This window comes from Helicoverpa armigera, chromosome 12, assembly GCF_030705265.1.
Source record: "Helicoverpa armigera isolate CAAS_96S chromosome 12, ASM3070526v1, whole genome shotgun sequence".
Taxonomy (NCBI): Eukaryota; Metazoa; Arthropoda; class Insecta; order Lepidoptera; family Noctuidae; genus Helicoverpa; species Helicoverpa armigera.
Window position 1 is genome coordinate 4345552 of NC_087131.1, and position 21781 is coordinate 4367332.

Genomic DNA, 21781 nt, shown 5'->3' on the forward strand with positions numbered 1-21781 from the left:
GACTTTTATGTAATTTGGAATCCGTGTATGTAACAATGACCTTCGTATCTTAGTAGTATCAGGACTTATTAGGACTTTTAAAGTTGAGTAATTTACACCTTAATAGACAATTAATTGTGATTCGATATAGGATGGCTTTTCCAGAATATCTAGTTCCATTGACTACTTTAAAGAAGTTAAAAAATTAAAAATGCAGTTCTGAAAGTTAGATAAGACAGACAAAATACAGTCATGCGATGAAATCATCACATGATAAATATTTCTTCAAAATCCAGTTTTTTCAAGCAGTCAATTGGAATGTTTTTCCCCATGTACTTATATAAATAAAAAGCCTATAAAATTATGAAGACTCTCTGTCAACCTGTGGCTTCTAAATCAGAAGTAAATACAACCTACTTATAAGAGTTCTGTGCTTTTAAACGCTAGCCCAGTCCTAAATTTCCGAACGTCTCAATGCATATTCAATCAAATTGTAGGGACAATCATCACTTTGTTTTTAGGATTCGAAAGTGCAGTCCTTTGTTTACAAGAGTTTCCTTCATCCGCCCGCAACTCGCACGTACTGTCACAAACTATTGATGCAAGTGACGTTGCCTTATTTTAAGGAGATACACTAATTAGGGTAATTTGTGCAATGTTAGTAAACTAAAATGCATACTGAGATGAGTCTTAGGTGAAGAACAATAGTTAAAAAATCTTGCGAGCAAAGTGATCACAAGTTGTTGTGTTCTCTTTTAGTTCCGAAGTTTTCAGTTTGTTAATTACATGGAATGCAAAAATGCATCACTAATGAAACAAAATAGTATGCAAACATTCGATTTGGTTTATTTATTCAACAGGACAACAAACATGCAAAACAAAGTCATATTTGAATATTTCAGAGTCGTGCTGAAAGATGCTTCCTGTTGCATTATGCACTTTATTTAGCTAGGTGCAAGCATTGGTTGAAGTGGTTCTCGTGGCAAAAATATTAGAAGGTAACAATGACCTTTAATGTCAATGAAAAATATTTATATGCACATGCATACGGTTTATCACCGGCTTTTTGGTAGTGATAAAAATTATGCTGTTTAATATCTTGGTGAGTTTTATCTAACCTTGAGTGAAACATATTTATAATATCAGTGATATTATATAAACGAATAGCAGCTCGAGATAGCAGTGCAGGCAAGCGTCGGCGGCGAGTGGTGTGCGCGGCGACGTACAGTGAAAGGCGATGCGCTTGACCGTCGCGGCGGCAGCGCCGGCCGCCGGAGAGGACGCAAGGGCGCCGTGCGTCTTGCCGAAATTATTCGGGGCTCGCTGCACAATCGATTTTTCCCGCCCGATGCGGAAAATTCTTCGGGGCGGGGCGGGTGTAGTGCGACGGGAGGAGGGGGGCCGAGTGAGGGGGGCATAGCGCCAGGGGGGCAGGCGGAGTGCAGCGGGGCGGTGCAACGCGCGCCGCCGTCCCGGCCGTCGGGCAGACAGTAGGACGGCGACGCCACTGAGAGTCGGTGACCACGGCGCGAGGAGCGCGCTCGCCGCACAGTGACATGTAGCGCGGCCGCCGCGCCGCAGCCCCGCGACCACTCCGCCGGTGGCGGCGCGCCGATGCGCCTGCCGCCCGGCCCGACGCCGACGCCCGCGCCGCGATACCTTCCCGCGATCCGCAACTAATCCTCACCAGTGTCACTTTCACTGTTACACCTGAAGCGAGCCCTTCAGCCCGTCTGTATTGACGACAGTCGTCGGATGGAACCCGGAGTGCGCCGATTCGCATCAAGGTTAGACGAATATTTGAATGTGAGTGTTAGTGCGCCGCCCGCCGACGATCCAGCGCGCCCTAGCGCACCCCTGTACTTCAGCTGTACGCGCACACTACAGTAACACATAGGTAGGTCGAAAACACGTGAGAACCCACTCGCCACTGACTCATGTAAAATTCCAACAGGCCGTTTTCGGCGGAACATTTTCCCGAAAACTTCCTTTTATGCTCCCAGAAGATAATCTAAGGCAATCGTTACATGTATTTGAAACACATGATAATCGTTATAATTCCAGTGTTCTAAACGTTGAAGATTAGGAATCGTTTTCCCGCGTTTGTGTATTTAGCGCCAAACTGGTTTGTTATCCTCGTAGTATTAGATTGTCTGAGATTTAGTTTTTATAGTAGCCTGTATCAACATACTATGAGCGCATAGATGAGTTTTACATAATAAATGCTCGTGAGTCAGTATTGGACTATAACGTGACATCGCACCGGGCGGAGCATGCGGTGAAATTGGAATGTTCTAAGTTTTTATTTTTTCACATATGTAAACTTTTATATAAATACTAGTGTCTATTAATTAGTATGTTATGAGTAGACGTAGTCACCGAATATAGATGTGCATGCAGGTGGAACCTGGTATGTCGCACTGTGCGTGTCGCACATACAGGGGTACGCTGATCGCACGTTCGGTAAATATTTAAAAAGTAGCTTTTGTCCACCGCATACATCGCGTGACATTACCAATTGGAAAAATACATTACCTTCCGTCTATGTAGCGCTGGTTTTACCCTTTGCTTAAACGATTATATCGATAAAATCGCATCGAATTGTCGGATAGCTTTGGACGACGCGCGCCTTCACCCAAAAGTTTCAAATGACACTTTCATTTCAGGAAAATTTTCTGTATTTACCCTCATGTACAATTGTTCTGTAACAGTAATCGTAAAGTCTAGTATTTAAGATGTGTAGACAAGTTATTAAGAGCCTTAATTATGTTCTTTAATTATAGCTTTAAGTCAAATGTCTAAGACAAAGCCTCATTGCCGCCAGAAATAGTTTGCAATCCACATGTTCAAAATTATGCACGTTTATGTTTCATTGAATTGAGGACTTCATGTAATAAACAATGGCTTATATAACGCATAATTAAGGTACAGACACAACGTTTTCATTAAAATCGAATTAATTTTGTAGTTAAGCTTTACAGCATTGTCTTAACGTTGGTTCCGACTAACTGTATTTCTTAAACTTATGAAGGAAGTTTTAGTGATCGATTAACTATTGGTTAATTTTAGTTACCGGCTGAAATGCACAATTTATTTCAACAATAGAAACATACGTTAGACTTATAAAAATGGTTTAATGCCAACTTAATACACCCCTCAGCTGAAAACTTGCCTTGGTGACAAAAGATAGTTTACTTTGATAAGATCTTGATAGCAGATAAATGAATAAAATAAGATTTTATTTTATAGTGCCTATATTCGTATCTATATTTTAACTTTTTTAAATCCCAATAGTAAAATAGACAGTTTTAATTGCATGACTGCGTTATTTATTTTTAGCAATAAATATTTTTGCTACAACAACCACACTATTACAATAAGTTATACATATGGTGAATGTTAAATATAGACTTTACATTATCTAATAGGCCATAATTTATATTTTTAAGCAATACTGGGACGATCATTTTCATACCATTAGAAATATAAGTATTTGATTAATACGTCTTTAACTAAAACAAACAGTCTTAAAAAACTACTAACTACACCATAAATTAGGTTCTTTTGATGTTTATTTGTAAATATCATGAAATGAAACAATATATCAATTTACAATGATTTAAAACTTAGCAAGAAAAAGTTTCTTAGTTTGCCGGCGGTACTTTCACAATCTCAATGATAGCTTAGTGTAGCATACCAGTGTTTAATGTACCTAATCTTTCTTAGAACAAATTGCAATGGAAATACTGTAGATTAAGTATGATTTCTTTATTGACGCGTATTTTATCAACGACTACCAACTTTCAACAAAACTTTTTTGCTGGCTTTTTCTCCTTAAAAATAATAAATGATAATAGGAATATATTAATTAGTATAATATAACTGCAATACATAGGTACATGCCACATTACTTTATTATAGACCAATGTATTAGATACTTAAGTCAAATACTTAGTTTTGAATAAGTATTTTATACTTATCTTCTTACTTATACTTTTATCCTGATAATCTATCAGTTCATATTGAAAACTTATTATATTTTATTTAAATACTATAGTCTTTCTTCCAACTACACCAAATAATACATACACATATTTAGGGAGCTATTTAACATCACTAAACTAAAGCGTATTATTGCCTTTATAATCATTATTACATCACAAATTTTATCGATCATTGTATTGTTACATCATAAACTTACAAAGGTGTAGATTTATCTTTATATGTTTTGCATGATTCTTCCAATAAATCGATAAACGGTAGATATCTTTTGTACACACTGGACCAGTAAATCCGGGTCATTTACAAATAAACAAAACTTCTCAAATATAGACATTTCTCTTGTCTTTCTTCTTCTCTTATTATTTTCTAACTCTTTTGTCTATTACTATAAAAAAATTCTTATGTATTTATAAAACTCCTTGGTCGGTGTTTCCTAAGTTAACAATGAAATAGATCTTATAATTTTTATTTATTTATAACTGACCAGGAATAATTGCACTTGAGTGTACAAAAACAGGTAGGTACATTATTTTGATGGGATTTAATTATAATTAATATTAACGGTTCTTGCATTATAATATACAGTTCTTAACTCACTATACCATAGTATGATGTTGGTTTACGGTAAGGAAATATCGTAAAGTCTGTGCCTTCCTTTTTTGCCTATCATAATTATAACGTTATAGGTAATAAGGTTCAACTAATAAATGTGATCATAAATTACCTCTTGAATGCATTTAATGCTTACTTTATATTCATTACAAATAAATAAATATTTTTCTGCCACTTTGAAAATATTTTACAGCGAGAGTTTGATAATGTCTCCAAGACTTACTGAAAGCTTTGTATAGCGCCTCAAATAAAATATAAGTTGTATTTCAAAATTAATTGTTAAAGAATTTAAAAATATTCTGAACGCACAATCAAAAAAACAGAGATTGTGTTACAATCATATCACTTGACTGAAGTATCTGTTATCTTGATCATTCAAATAATTAATTGCTTGATCTGATCTGAAATTTATTTTTCTTCAAGAGGCTCTTGAAGTTAGCACAACTGAAAGTTAGCCCAGTTCAACGAAATTGATCTTCGAATGTTACAGTTATCTTTATTATCTATTACAAATATTTATGAAGACTGTTATAGAATGATTCCTAGTTAAAAAAACACAAATGTGTAGAAAGGTTATATAGAAAGTCTGAAAATTGTAAACCTCTTTCAGATTGCCTAATTTTATGTCAGCTCCATTGCTCACTTTTCCTGAAGCGTAACACTCCGGAATATTTTTTTCAATTGATTCAACATTTTTATTTTTACATTTAAAACTTATTTTTATTATTTAAAAATTGTACCTTTATTGCAAAAGAGGTATGTATACTTTATAAAATGGTAATTAACAAGGCCTAAGTGAACATTAAATGTCCAGATTTACAATCTACTTAAATGCCAGACATGTCATAAATTCTTCAAGATCTAATACTCAATTAATCCATACAATGATAGTGCAATTAATAGTACCAACACACTACAAACTTTAAGTCGGCCGATAGTTTGTTTGGGCTCATTAATTAGTATGAAGATGAGTGGTACGCACATTACATACCTACCTAGATCAGGAATTTAGCCGGTCTCAGACCGACTGAAAACTTGAGGTGAATAAAGAATTTATTTTAAAAAATATTTTAACCTACCATCGAGTCAACTGTGGGCCGACTGTTTATAGTCTACAGTATGCGGGAACTCTAATAAAGACCTAAGTAAAACTGCTAATTCCGTCAAAATTAGCCAATATTGCTACATGTCTAGTTCGCGTTTTGTTCGTAACTATAATTTGTTAAGAAGTAACGCCCAAAAAAGGCCGATACTTATACACGCTAATTCAGAACATCCTGTCTGTATGTAATACTCGTTTACGCAGACTTCATGCTTACATGAGTAACGGAAAACATGATTGAACTAATAGATAAGTAACGCAAAATCTATAGGCTACCTACGCTGGTGATGTGACAGACAGCGTGCATCAATGATTAGTCTAGTTAATTCGATTTTCATATTAGACAGTATTCAAATAGATTTTAAAGGTATTAAAAAATAAATTGACGAAATATCGAGGAAACCAGTCTATTAGTACTAACATATAATCTATGCACGTGTATGTACCTATACTCTATCCACGGAAGCAAGAGCTAAAAGGTAAACAAAGAATGACATTGTTTCAAGATGGCGGTATAACCCGACCGATGACAAAACGTCACATTTTTGTGTAAAATGTTGGCAGTATCTGTGATTTTGTCATCGGTTGTTACGATATTATTTTTTACGACTCCACTTGAATGCAAGAATGATTTAAATACGTTATTAATTCACAACAAAGTATAGGCATATTGTAATAGCAATTAATAATACTTTGTATAACTTATTCGAGTAGAACATTGCGTTCGTAAGTCTCATTTTTTCATTGAGTGGTCTCCATGCGATTGTAACACTACGATTTATGTTAACTTCCATGAATCGCTCGATTACGTTTATTCTGAGATTAAACGCAGCCGCTTTTCACGTAAAATTAACCATGTAATTAAAAAACTATAGAGCCGACGGCGTGAGTCTAGACTTAGGCATTCCTAGCATTGATTTCGTTGAGTATACTCGCATATCGGTAATTAAGCTGTCTGAAAAACTCGTGTGCTTGCAGATTGACTAATGAACAGGTTATAGTGTTGAATCTTGCAATTTGCCATTTCTCGAAATTGGATAGGCACCTACGATATTTTTAGAATAAGTATATTACAGGCAGTACATATATATAAAATATTTTTCCCGGTAAATGGCTAATTTATGTTTCAAGAAACATTTTATAATCTAAGCGGTATCTAACGGTGCAATCAATGATAACAAATTCGACGTGTAATTTAGGCGTCATTTGACTTTACTTAGTCGAAATTAGAATTGAACAACACAATGAGGATGTGTCATGAAGGAAAAATAGGTACTTGTAAAAATACTTTCTTATAAATATTGATTGACATGTATCTAACAGCTCAGTCCACATTAGGTACTTATCTATTTTAGTGTTCAGTACTCATTACATAATATACCTACATAGGAACCTAAAATTTAAGCCGTTATGAGTAATATTTTTAGTCTTACTGATTTAATTAAAAAAAAAATAGACTTTCAAAAATGACGTCGTCAAAATGTTAGAATTGTAAAATTTATTTTATTATATTTTGAATTTTAATTAGTGGTTTTACATATGAGCTTTAAATTATAAAGCCCCAAGTTACTACACTATAAATAGGTATAACTTAAATATTGCCTATGTATATGAAAACCACAAATCAAAACAATTTACATGACATACCTACATTTCGTTACAAACATAGTATGTAATATATAAGTGCATAGAACAGGTACATACAAATCTATTTATAGTTAATTAAACAAAGCGTTACCTAATTTTAAATTAATAATTATTTTTTACCAAAATAAGGTATTATACGGAGAAGCAACTAGATATTTTTAGAATTCCTGTTGACCTCCTTGCACTGACCTAAACGAAAAAAAATAAGGCTAGCGGAAAAAAAATATCCAACACTCTTTATTTACCTAAACATTAAAAAACTTAAAATTGTTAAAATGTTTAACAATTAGTGTTTCATTCAATAATTATTTATAAAAAATTTGCCGTTGCCTCATTGTAAACACAAATTCACTTAAGTACATACTTCTGTCACGTCACCCGATAACTACATTGTAGCAATTGTAACTTTTACTTACCATATCTTGAAGATTAGTTTACTGATTGATCATGGCTTTTAGATTTATTAATGCATAATTTTCAGTACCTACATATCAATTGTTTTTTTTAAATGTCCAAGAAATTCAGTACGGAACGGTATTCCTATAGACTGAGTAACATACGTATGCCTAATCAGAAACTAAGTCTATAAAAATTGGTACCTACATAATATGTTAAATTATCACGTAGCATACATACCGAAATAATAATATTATCAAATTAACTGAATAACATCATTAACCGACAAAAATATGAACCGATACCGATATTTCATGTAACCTTTCCTTTAAATTCAATGTCATGAAATGCATTCGGTACCTTTTCTTTTCTATTTTCCTGCGTGCATTTGAAATTCACGGAAAAAGGTAATTGTTCTAATCTCATTTACCGTTACCCATAAAAGCTGTATTACATCCTTAGATATGCCTAAATGCGAAAGAACTAAGTCTGTCTCTCTATCCGACATTCATGCCAAAATTGCCGAATCGATTTAAATGTTTGGTACAATTAGCTAAATTAGAAGAGCATTGCAGAAATTGACTCTCCCTGGGCGTGGGTCAAACCGCTGAAAACAGTGAGTAAGAAATATATGCAGCACGTTCAAATGACCAGAGGAGTTGGGTACATAGACAGTTTTAAGTCATCTTTTTTATATAGTTATGTAATGGCCAACGTAGAAAATGTCACGAAGTAGAGGCTAAAAGTAAATACATAATTTATGAAGTATTTTCAGTATGTATAAATTACATCACGGCTTTGTCGTGGGACAGGAAAGGTGCGAACGAAAACAAACATGTGATGAAGTGCTCGTCCGCTAATAGAAACACCTTATTATATACACAACTGCATCCTATTATATCAGTAAATACCTATAGCAATGTACTAGGCTAGGAACTATTTGCTAGATTAACAAGCCAATTACTGGCGACTGAACAAACGCTAAAGAAAAATTCTGTTCTAATTCTTTTTTTAAATCACTGCGATTTTTATGAATAAAGTTTGTTTTTTTTCTTTTGAGAACTGATATTGTACAAAATAAAGACTCTAATTTTATATTATTTAATATGAAACGTGATGTATTAAACTGAAATTAATTAATGTCATTAAAGTGCACGTGCCAGTGTTAATCATTTTTTTGTTTATAATAGGTACTGATGCTATCATAAGCTGTGCCTTAAAAAAATATTTTGATAAATGCGTATAAATATTATATAATAATAGATGAGACTGAGACCCATGATACAATGCAAATTCATGGTGTTTTATCATTCAAGAAGTTTGTTAGACACTCACAGAGGCCCATTTATTTATTTTAATTCAATCATATTATTATTGAATTATATAAAAACATTTACACAGCGCCTAACATCCAATATAATCTATAAAAAATCGTTTTGAGCGCTATTGTAGTGGCACACAATAGTTAGCGCACATTATCTAAACGCGCGGGTGGGTGCGCTTGCGCGGCCTACCGTCTGACATCGGCGCCGCCGCCGCGCACTGTAATGCCTAGCAATTAACATTGACGCGAAATTCATCCGCGTTATATTTCGGGCATAGCAACTATATCTGCAAGCGAAAAAGTTACCCGCCGTCGCTGACGCACCCACACTAGCAAACAAAACACTAACACGACATGTGCATGCAGCACACAATAGGCCTAGGTATATATCGCTTACAGCAGTCTACACGCACACATCGCAGCGTATGCACATGTGTGCGTCCGGCCGCAGACTTTACCCTTGAACGCATGCGAAACGCTAGATAATTCCACACCGAATTGGTGCATTGATAAAAAATGATAACCTGAATAAACCGTTGGCAGGTTTCAGCGATGACATACGTACTTCGCAATTTTTTCGATTTTTATAGTTATAGTGTCATAAAAAACGCAATAAACTTATTAGAATTATTACATACAGATCTAGACAAAGACATGCCTATGTGTTGTAGTTTTGAAGGCTGAGAACATTACAGAACATTTATTTTATCCGCCAACAAGCTAGAATCTTGTAAGATTAACGAATACGAAAATAAAAATATGAAAGTGCAATTATCGTTTTGGCAGCACTTCAGGTGATTTATCGGGAGAATTTTATCTTTAAATATGTATTTAATTAAAGCACAGTTTTGGGATTTCAAATTCGAAGTAATTGTTATTCTTCGAGGCCTGATGATTATTTTATCCTGCTTACGCAAGATGTCTAAAACGCGTCACGATGAGTGACAAGCGGCCACAGATCTAGACTTGTACGAAATTAGTCAGTCTGGAGTGTAGACATGTTGTTAAGCTCGTTTGTACGACCGCATGTAGTGTGACGATAGCACACAATTGCCTTCCTCGTATTAGATTAGCTCACCATCAATGTCAGTCATTCTTATCAGAAGTTCGGAGTTCTAACTTGTAGGCTTTTAATATCCTCTTTGGTAGACATTGCAAATATATTTTTTACACTTAGAATTGTGTAAAAATTTGACGGATTCATTAAAACAATTTATTTGGCACATACTTTTTTCAACAAATGAACACATATAATTTTAAAATATACAGTAACTCTTATTGACGTCTAAGATCTTTTTTGACTATTTCCCTAATTGCATATTAAGTAGGTACTTGACTAAGAATTAGTTTTTATTACTTAAGTGCAGACTGCGAATGCAAAAAACTACATGAAAAATACAGAAAACACGTTCTAAAATTTAAATGTTTGCAACCGCCATTTTGATAGTAATTTTATTCGTAGATTCTATTCAAATGAATTATAATTTAAAATTATGAAACATTAAAAACTTATTTTTTTTGTAAAAATTAAAGTTGTGTACCTGTTAAAAAACATTATTTTATTGAGACAAAAAATATGTGTCGAAGTTACACAATAGGTACACAAATTGGCCATGTTATCATTTTCAACTAGTTAATTGTTGTGAGACAAAAAAAAATGACGATAGTTCCCGAAAATAAATACCTATATTTTTTATCTCCTGAGACTGCAGACTAAATAGTCGGCCAACAGTTGACAATAGTTGTTGTTTTTTAAATCTTGATTCCGATCATAGTTTTCAGTCGTTTTGCTAAGGCCAAAAAACTAGATCATATACATCTTTGTAATGCGTGTACTTCCATTCATCTTCATAATGATTTATGAGCCCAAACAAACTATCGGCCGACCAACAGTTTGCAGTGTGTTTAATTCATGAAGGTAACCCAAGTAAGTGTATTAATTTTATTAGGTCTCTAGGCATCAACGACTATATTAGGTAACTAATGTCGAAAACGTAATACCTCGTGTCTGGGCCTACAATAACCTTGTGATTTTATGCATTTTAATTTGCAATTAAAAACGTTTGCCAATTCAAAATTGATACACAAGAAACCTGTTTAGCTAGTGCCTTAATATTTTACATAAATAACATTAATAACGACGCATTTCCTTGTTGTAATATGTTTATTTAAACTAAATGCCTATTAATTAATAATTATAATGTACTAATAATTTAGATTGGATTATTTATAATCATAATCTACTTATATATTTTCCTACATGATGGTTGAAATACTCTTAAACTTTGTGACTGGTTTTATTCTGTTTCAGTCAAAAGTATTTTTTTAAAGTCATCGATACTTATCTAATACAGAGAAAAAAAACTTTCTGTTTGTTTGTAACGCAAAGGCTCCAAGGCAGTAGTTTCTATGATACGCGGGTGAAGCCGCAGGAAAAATGCAATAGCTTAACAGATAACTCTTAAAATAAATTTGCAATTTAGGAACTTAACTTTAAGCAGAGATTTATTAACAAATCTATGGGATATCGAGTTCTTCATAAGATACATCAGATTGTATAGAAACTGATATAGTACCTATAAAGATGTTCTCAATCGAACTGGCAATATCTATAAACGCATTTCTAATTCCTGCGATTGACGCGATTGCTTACGTTATACATCGCTATCGAATGCCGATTTCTTAGCTTGCTAATCGATATTTGGGTTAGAAATTGCTGGATATCGATTTTATTTTTCAGAATTTGGAATCTCTGCTTCATACTGAAAGGTGAAAATACTCGTAGTAATGTGTTTAGGAGATTTTTTCCACCCCGAAATTGTATCAGCTTGGATAACAAATAATTTCACCTGAAAGTAGGTCCATGACAATCTTATCACTATCGCTTAAATCATTTTATATAAGTACTCTGCTTAAAGTAAGAATAGCTTAAAAGACTGAATTTAGCTTACGCATTTAAGAAATGTTTTTGCGTGTTTATTGTGAAGGTCAATTTAATAAAAACTTTCTTAAAAAATGCATGTGACATCAATTCTTGCAATATCTATTTGATATCAAATCATACAAATTTTACTCCGTCTCCAACATGACACATCAAAACTGCATTTACATATAAGTGCTAATTAGTTTTTATATTCCTAGAAGATTTTGTCGTACACGGAAGAGTAATATTGTATAAAGTTTTACATAAATGAACATGATAAAAGGCTGGCATCGTATGATTTTACCAACAAAACCTACCTCAACACAGACTCATTTGACTTTGAAAAGCATACCTATCTGAATTTACGTCGCGTTACCTCGACACTTAGACTCGCGCGTTCAAGGTACGACCCGTCTTTCTCATTAATATTTAGCGATTGACTTGTTATTGTTTAATTAGTCAAATATTGGGCCTCAAAATTACAGTTTATTTGAACTAAGTAGTTTGTGGCCAAGACTACTTCTTAGTAAGTCTAAATAAGCTGGAATAATGATACACTAGGTATTTGTGAGTCTAATCCGGTTATCTGAAAAAAGTAGTATAAAAGAAATTAACAACCTATATTTTTAGCAATAAACTTATCTTTATATGATAATAAAACACTTGCCATTGGCATAAATTAAACAGCTTTTAATAAAGTAACAAAGCCTGCACGAATTATATCGATAAAGTTATCGATACCTGACGAAGTTTTGAAAGTCGTCTTTATCAAATCCCTTATCTAGTTAATTGATTACTTATTAAGTATTATTATGTAATTACGTAACTTATTTAATGTAGGTATAGGTATATTGAATAAGGATAACGTTTTTGCAAAATTGCAATAAAACTGTCCTAATTTACATCTCATAATATTTAATGACGACGATGACGCAAAATAATAAAAAATATATTAAACTAGTTTTTCATTTTAATAATTCATTTTTGACTAAAAAAATTAAAACATTTTTGAATAAAAAATACATTATTATTAAAAAAAATATACAATTTATAAAAATAATAATTTATATTGTTGAGCGCCCGTTGATGTCTATTGAAGGGTTTCCTTTCTTCGTTTGTAGGGACAGCCGCAGTGTAAAGTCATAAGCGTCTGCGGGATACGTTCTAACAAATATTAGACATAAAAACTTTTTGCCTCTGCCTGTTCAAATTATTCTAGCATGCAGTCGGGCCAGACATCATCATATTTAAGTTTATTTATAGAACACTTATTTACAGCCTTTGTTTAAAATTAGAATGACCTAACCACGACTGACAGATAATGATATGTTTTATATTCGAAGATTCGAATTGGCGGTTACCATTTTTTTATAACTAAGTTTTCTCTCTCTTTTTTGAATGTATTTTATATAGTAGCTAGGGATCGTACATAGATATACATAGGCAACACAGTTAGGTTCAATTATCGTAGTTACATTACATCTCAATAGCGCACTCTTTACCATTTTTACCTCCAGGAAACAACATCGAACTATGCGAAATATTTGTTCTAAATCCAATAAAAAAACATCAGCTTGGAGAAACCAGATAGCATCGTGGTTAAGTATAAAAAATCGTCAAGGTTAACAGGTCAACATAATGTTAGGCGCAGCTACAAAAAGCCTATGACGTGAAACACTAACCTTCGTAACATCTATCGCGGCTCAGCATTGTGTATATCTATGACAGTCGTGCGTCTACGCAGTTTTTGTTACCGTTTTTGTTCAACTCTTGGCGATAAAAGATTAATGTTTTGTAGCAGTAAACTTTGTTGCAATGTTTTTGGAAAAGGCCTAGGCATGTATTTGAAGTTTTTTTTAGTCCTTAACTACCGAAAATTCAAAAGAAACTTTGTTATTGCGAACAATATTAGAAAAGGGTTAACTTATAATGGCTGGTTTTTGACACTTTTCTGCTGATACTTATTGTTCTTGTGATTATATTCTATCCATCAATTGCATTCACGGAATATTGTCAATTACCATAAAAGGTAGGTAGTATCTACGTATATAAAATACTCAGTTACTGGGAAGTATGATCAAACCATCCGTCACCGTGATCTAATATGAAAATGTATACAAACATCTATATTTGACAATTACCTACCCACGATGTCATTATATTATGATGCAAGTGATACTTGCATCGAGTTCAAAAGTTTTTAAACAGGAAAATGGTGCAAGTGAAACAGTTAAAATTAACTGAATTTATTGAAAATAATGCAACAGACAGAGTTGGTGCATTGGTTAGGTAATTACATCATTTGCCATATTTACGTGTTAATTAGATACTTGCCTTTTTTTAGAAGTTGCATCAACATCTGTACCTACTGGCTGGAATGAAAACTTAATTGTCTGATACATGTAAGAAAAACTTTATACTTAAGTTTTGCTTTTCGTATTTTAAAATGTAAGTTTGAAAAAAAATATATGATTTGGCAAAGGATTTTCATGATTTTTATGTCAATTCAGATATAGCCAACCTACAGATGAAACTTTTTTTTAAGTTATCGTATGGAAAGATTACAAAGCATGGGATTAAACTGATTGTTCTAGGACCCGTTATACAATCAAAGGTTTTTCCATAGACATCATGGTTGCTTAGGAAAATCCGTGACAATATCAAGTTAAAAATAAACCATTAGCACGAAGGGATTACGTAAGATGTATGCTTAATATAAGGCTTTGTGTATTTTGATGAAGTGCACTGCAGTAGCAGATGCTCAGAACCTCCGATCACATTAAATTGAAGAAAAAGGTTTGACATAATTGTAATAACCTTATCTTAACGATTAAGAACCTCCCCTAATTCCACACTTAAATGTAAGTAAATAATTGTTCAACCTTTTTTGTTACGAATATGGGTATTACTTCATTAGTTTTGACAAATTGTGTTGCAATTTAGAAGCTCCCCGATTTTTTAACTGCCCATAAAAACGACTGTTATGTTTTTAACGATTACTGACCACGTATTAAGAAATTCCTTTAAGCAGCGGAGATATTATGGGGCATTAGCCCTTTATAAATGATCACTAAAATGACACGTTTTAACACCAGAACCGACAGGTGGCGCTATTGAGCCTGGCCTATAATTAACTCTTGACTTTTAAGTATAAAGTTATTTCTCTTCGTTAACAGCTGGTGACAACATTATTATTAGCTGACCGCTTATAAATGGTGGGCTTGAATTATTACCGGATTTGATTGGACATCACTTCGAGCCGAGGCATATCGGATATTAAATATCGATAATCATACAGCACTACGATTGCATGGCCATGTCTGTACTCAGAAAAAGGACTTTCATAAACATTCGCTGGAAAGCCGCGTCTCTATAAACAATTGAATGCGTCGAACTATCACGTTTTCAAATGATGAACTTTTATTTGCTCTATTATGGTTTCCTCGTGTACCCTAGAATTATAATGCAAACTCGAAGTTCAAAACGCAATATGCGAACTCACGTTATTATAATGCCATAACATTAAACATGCAAATCGAGTAAAATAAGATTCTAATCGATCCAGTGTTACTCGATACATGAATGTATAAGAACACACTCCGATGCTCTGGTTACTAATTGCCCGCCTCTAAATTGTCCTTAACGTTCTCATTACGACTACGCAATGCGTGTAATTGCAGCGAACTTTAACGTTTAATTTACATCGTTCTAATAAAAGTCGGGGCTTTGTTCTCCCCTGTTAATTCAAACAAGTTCAACAGTCATGGGACTATCTATATATGTAATAAAAAACCCATAACTGTTATTTCTGCGAGCGCCTATTCGCATCACTATACAACGCCATTATAGGGGGTTGCGTGTGTGCGTGAGTCACGACTGCCTGTATTTTTCTTGTCTTAGACGCACACATGTAAATACAGAGCATCTGTAGTTACATAATTCTGTATGCAGTAACGCTATGTATTGTTGTGAAATTTAAAAAACGTGTTGATGTTGAGCTAAATCATTTAATAGGGTCACGAGCTTATCAGGTTTTTTATCGTAATTCTGTTATTTAAATTTTTGCATCAATTTTTAACGTTATCGCAAAAAATGCAATGTTTTAAGCTAATATTACAATGTAACTATAATGCAGTGTTTTTGTTACTGTACTTAGTTCTTGATAATTCCTGACCGTAATCATATAAAAATAAATTTATAAAAATCTAACATTTTGCCAGTATTACCCTTACCCAAAGGTGTATTTCACACGGAGCTTCATATTCAAACAAAAGGTAAATACCTAAGCATTTAGTAATTCATTAATTCTTCTTAACCTTAACTACAAAACAACGTCAAAATATCAATATTTTACAGGTACTTACACTATACAGCGTGAACTATAGTAGACATATAAAACACCATAGAATGACTCCCAGCAAATACAATAAGTTCTGGCATTGCTCATCGCATTTCTAGCGCGACGACCTCCAAAGAGCGAATTTTTTGCCGTCCTCACATTTTGGGAATTCCCATATCTGGCCTGTTGTTGATCTATAATTTAAAAATAATAACAGAGCACTTACAACTAAAGAAGCAATAAGCATTATTAGACCACAAGAGAACATAATATTTGATTTAAAACCTTTTAACTAACATCGTAAATCTTATTTTTCCAAAACTTTGTGTAGCTTATCTAAATCGCCCCTTATATTTTACTATTCTGGAATTATTAACTTGAATACTGTCTTTACATTTATGATTAAAATGTCAATAAATAAATTAACATAATTATGTAAACTAAAGAAGGTATATTTATGAAATTTAAATTATCAAAAATATAGACACATAAATTTTTGACTACTAAGTGTAGGTAAAAAAATCTAATTAAAACAAATGCCTTTTGACTTTTGGCTTTGACGTCAATAAGAATATTTTGAACACGGTCTAGAGAGATCGAGGAAGTAAATGTCACTAGGTATGTAAGTTGACCACATTATCCAATCTCATCTTTTTATTATATAACTAGCCGTATTCCTGCGGTTTCACCCGCGTCCCGTGGTAACTACTGCCCGTACCGGGATAAAATATAGCCTATGTTACTCGTGGATAATGTAGCTTTCGAATGGTGAAAGAATTTTTAAAAACGGTCCAGTAGTTTTTGAGCCTATTCATTACAACCAAACAAACAAAGTTTTCCTATTTATAATATTAGTATAGATACCTACATATATTGAGAATAGGGCATGAGGAAGGAGAGGACTCCAGGAAGATGTCGTCAGGAGCACGATTCCTAGATTCCTAAATAAAATCTGGCTTTTTTGACGTACATTTAGAAGTTAAGGAAAGTGTTCCCAATTATACCTATGGTACTTAGATGATAATATCATTTGTATTTTACTATATTTTATTAAAATATGCTGCAACAACTTCTCAGTTCCGCATCACCCGAACGTTATGATTACATAACATTGATCAAATCTGTATTTCAAACAAATTTCAAATATACCGGACTAAAACCGCTAAAGTTTAGTCTAAGTCTCGGCTGGCTAGACAGGTTTCACGCGCCAGAATATAAACAAAAAACCAGCCGAAATCTTCGTAGGTATATATTTAGACGTTTTTACTAGATGTGAGGAACGTACTGACGTTGTAAGGAACGATGCATGATTTTTGCAAATGCTGGTGGCAATTGCAATGGCCACGAGACCAGTTGAGTAGATTTTGAAATCAAAATTAAAAATATGACAAAACGTGGAAATTATGTAAGAAACTAAAGTTTCACATAATATGTATAAAACTAAAGTTTCACATAATGTTTTCCATTTATTGTTTTTTGAGCACTTAATTTACTAAAAGTCATAGGTACATTGACATTTCCAGAATTATTTAGATAACCGATCCATTTCCTTTTCTTATCGTAAATACACTACCTACCTATTATTATATTTATAATACCTTTACCTACCTCCAATCAATTTTCACTTGCATTATGGATAAGATAATGCACAAAGGACAGCTTAAGCTAGAATTGAGTTTTCTTATATCGATAAGAGATAGCTTATGCGTATCAGAAAATAATCTTGTTACTATTGGACTTATGTTACTCTCATTTTTAAAACAATATATTATTAGAGGTATGCAAAGCATGCAAGTTAGTCAAGTTATATCTATACTAATATGACAAAAAGGAAACATTTTTTTCTTCCTTCTTTGTACCCTAAAGAACCGATTTGAAAAATTATTTCACTGTTGAAAAACTACACTCTTCCCGAGTAACATGGCTATATTCTATCCCGGTAGAGGTAGCATTTCCACAGGACGCTAGTTTAAAATATAAAACTATCAGCGAAAAAATATTCCGTGTTTTTTATCTGTACATAATAATATTTAATGAAGATGCACTCAAAAGCGTATACATATACTTATGTAGTAGAATAATTTACGAGACGGTATTGGACTAATATTTTTAAAAAACATGTAACGCACACTAATGCAATGAATAATGTTTAATCCGTCTGACACCCAGACATGGATATAATACCAACATTTAAATTTTTATTATCTCCTAATCTGTCTGCAACATGAAATCAAGTTTTGAGAATGCAACAAACTTTCACAGACTAGACTACAAGTAATATTTTAATTTATTAGATTACTATCAACGGATTTACATTTCTAATGCTAATTGAAAACGCTTTTATTTTAACGTTTTTTTAATATACTGTTATAAACGCTATAAATAGCACTCAATTATAATAAATACCTTTTAGCATATTTTATCCTGGTTTTATATTTTTAGGTTGTGTTTTTAGGTACCACAAATAACTACATTACATACCGATTTCACTCATTCAATCCAGGCAAAAGATTCATCATCATCATCATCATCAGCCTATCGCAGTCCACTGCTGGACATAGGCCTCTCCAAGTGCACGCCACTGAGATCGATTTTCGGCAAAAGATTACCGACTATTTATTTATCTTTTTTTCCTAAACCTAAACGATTAAAAGTCAGAAAGTGAAAAGTTAGACCTGAAAGTAGTGAACTTGCTTTCATAATTGTAACTTTCAACCAGGAAGTGATTTTCCCACGCTTAAGCTTTTGAATAACTTGCTTATCTCGAAGTTTGTAATAATACACAAGTGTGCGAAGGCCTTCGTTTAGCTATTAATTATTACAGTGCGATCCGGCACTAATAACTTTACACTCCGGTGCAATCGATTCGGGTCACTTATAAACACCAATATGTTTGTTTTTAATACATGCATTGTAAAGGATTGGAGAGAGGCGATCTTCTGTTGTTTAGAGAAAGTGATAAAGTTTTTTGTCAACAATAGTTTGTTTTTTGTCTTGTCAGATTGTTTGCACTTGGAAGCATGCACAGGAATAAAGCCTTTATTTATGTCTGTACCCAAATATATATCATGGGATATCCACAACAATATGATGTTATCCATCAACATGTTACAGTAATATCGATATAGGGGGTCATAAATCGGACATTTCGCAGTGTCACGCCCAAGCCAGTGACATGGTTTCCTACAATAATAGTGGATTTATTGCGACGATGTCGGATAGGCGGCGTTCCGGGCAAAAATCCTGCGTAGGTGCAACATATGCTCCGCCCGCGCTATTTGTGTACCCCATCACTGTATCGTACGCATAGTAATATCTTATTTTAATGGCGAGTGTCGCTCCTATTGTACCACTTAATTCTTGCCATAAAAATATGGAATTACATTAGCTTTTAAAAACAGAAACTGCTGAGTCATAAAACAATTTGTAAAGGTGTTCACTTCAACACCTACTGCAATATTTGTATAGCTTACATGTAGAGCTTGAAAGAATGACTTAAGAACTTCCTCCTTTTTCAGAAATCGGTTAATATATACTTTTAATCCGATAGAACACGCTTGACACTTTGTATATTGTTATAAATGCATATTTCTAACAAAATGCAATATTATTTACAAGACAGCGTAGTAGATAATGTAGTTCTAAAACAAAGTCTTTATTTTAAATAAAATTAGCAATGTTTAGTTACATAGATATTTACAATACATATTTACAATAAAAATCAAAAACTATCCTAGTAAAACAAACAACTAAAAAGCGTCAAAAAATTCGTCCCCATCGCTGTCAACTGGGAGCGTGCCCAAGAGGCTGGCAGCATTACCTCGTTGGATCGCCATGCTGATTCTTTGTCCGAGGTAATAGCCAGCCTTCTGGTCACGAGAAGCGTCAACCAGCCGCCTACAGAGATCTTTAAATAGAATGTGGGCATTCGGACCCCACGACCCGAGGGTTTCAACCCCAAACGGTTCGAAAATATAGTTTCCGACAAGGCCACTATATTTCCGCCGCTTGAGGTTCTCCGCAGCCGCAGCGGCAGCAGCAGCACAGCACGCAGAACTTGGAAGGTGTGATGGCGCAAGAGTATCGACACAGGTTGCGTCCCATACTAAAGGCCTACCCATCTTCCAAGGGAATAACGACATGCCGTCTGGTCTCTTACCGTCGTCGCGTGCCAAGCCGTTTGGTTCTAATACAGCTGGTACCCCGACGGCAACAAGAGCTCGACGTATAATGTCATTGATGTTTGCATGCCGGGCAATACGGCCCGCACTACGGCTGCACGACAGGCCGTGGTGTCCGAGGCTGGTGACAGCCTCACCACAGTGGCAGCGATGAGGGGAGCAGCACGGTGCTCCTATACGTAAGCAAGTAGCGAGGCGGAAAGTTGTATCGTCAAACATGGTGCCAATGTTTGACGACGGTAGTGCCTGAAGCCAAAGCCCCGACTCCCATCTACCCACAGCCAGTAGGCGCGCTCGCTCAGCAGGAGTAATTGCCGTTTCTATCAAACTATTCCGGGTTACTCTGCAGAGCGGCTCATCCCACTGTCTTTGGGAAGACGGGATGCTGGGTAAATTTTCGTTCGGGCAAGTAATTTTCCATGCATCCATAGCCTCGGCTAAATACGGCACCTCGAAATCAGCCAGTGTTGGAGTAAGAATATTCCTGGCTAACTTCTCGGTGCCGTGAACCGAGGATATGAATGCCGGTAAACTAATACTGGTAATTTTGCGGACGCCGAGACCTCCCATCCGGATGGGCAATGTGGCTTGTTGCCAGGCTCGGTCGTCCAGGGCCACATTGAGAATGGAGCTGAGGGTATGGCGGATAATTTTATCAATTGGGTCTAAAAGGTGGCTATGTTTAAAGAGATGAGAAGAACGGAGGTAATATGTAAATTTTAATTAAAACAAAGTAATTAATTATTAACTAGTGAGTTCACCAACAGACGTTAACAAATGCACTACTTTGTCAACGATCAAAAGTTTTGTAAAAAGTCGCCGCGACTTTAGACGTAAATGCACAACGCAATGCAAAGCAAACAGATATGCAACAGATTTTGCAAAAAGTTTTTTTTTAATGGTGTCGATTACAAACTTTTTGAATTAAAATTGTATCAAAATCAGACTTATTTTGAATTTAAGTTCTAATCTTTGTTTATACATTCGGTTGCATAATAAAATATTCTTAACTCCTTGCATTTTTGTGTGTACAAGGTTACAAGAATAAATATCGCAAATTTTATCAAAATGTCAGTCTGATTAGCATAGGCTTACAATATTTCGAGCGATTTAAATTCATATTTTATCACCTGAATTAATAATTTAATCGATATTAGTTCATCTATTAGTTTGTGTTTGTTTTAATTATTATTACTACAAAGAATATTAGGACCTACTTTGTTTCTTGACTCAAGTGTAGTTACTACGCGCGTTCTACGACAGTGCTACGAGAAAG

The 21781-nt window shown here is 34.2% G+C and overlaps 1 protein-coding gene across 2 annotated transcripts in view; it reads left to right on the forward strand.

Annotated features, from left to right (window-relative positions):
- The first annotated feature begins 1394 nt into the window (after positions 1-1394).
- LOC110373894 (protein jim lovell) overlaps positions 1395-21781 on the forward strand; it is a 49213-nt gene continuing 28826 nt past the window's right edge. Inside the window, exon 1 of one of the 2 annotated variants that reach the window (XM_021331346.3) lies at positions 1395-1876. The gene's annotated coding sequence lies outside the window, so the exon portion shown is untranslated. The remainder of the gene's footprint in view (positions 1877-21781) is intronic. The other variant, XM_021331338.3, reaches the window with a different exon arrangement.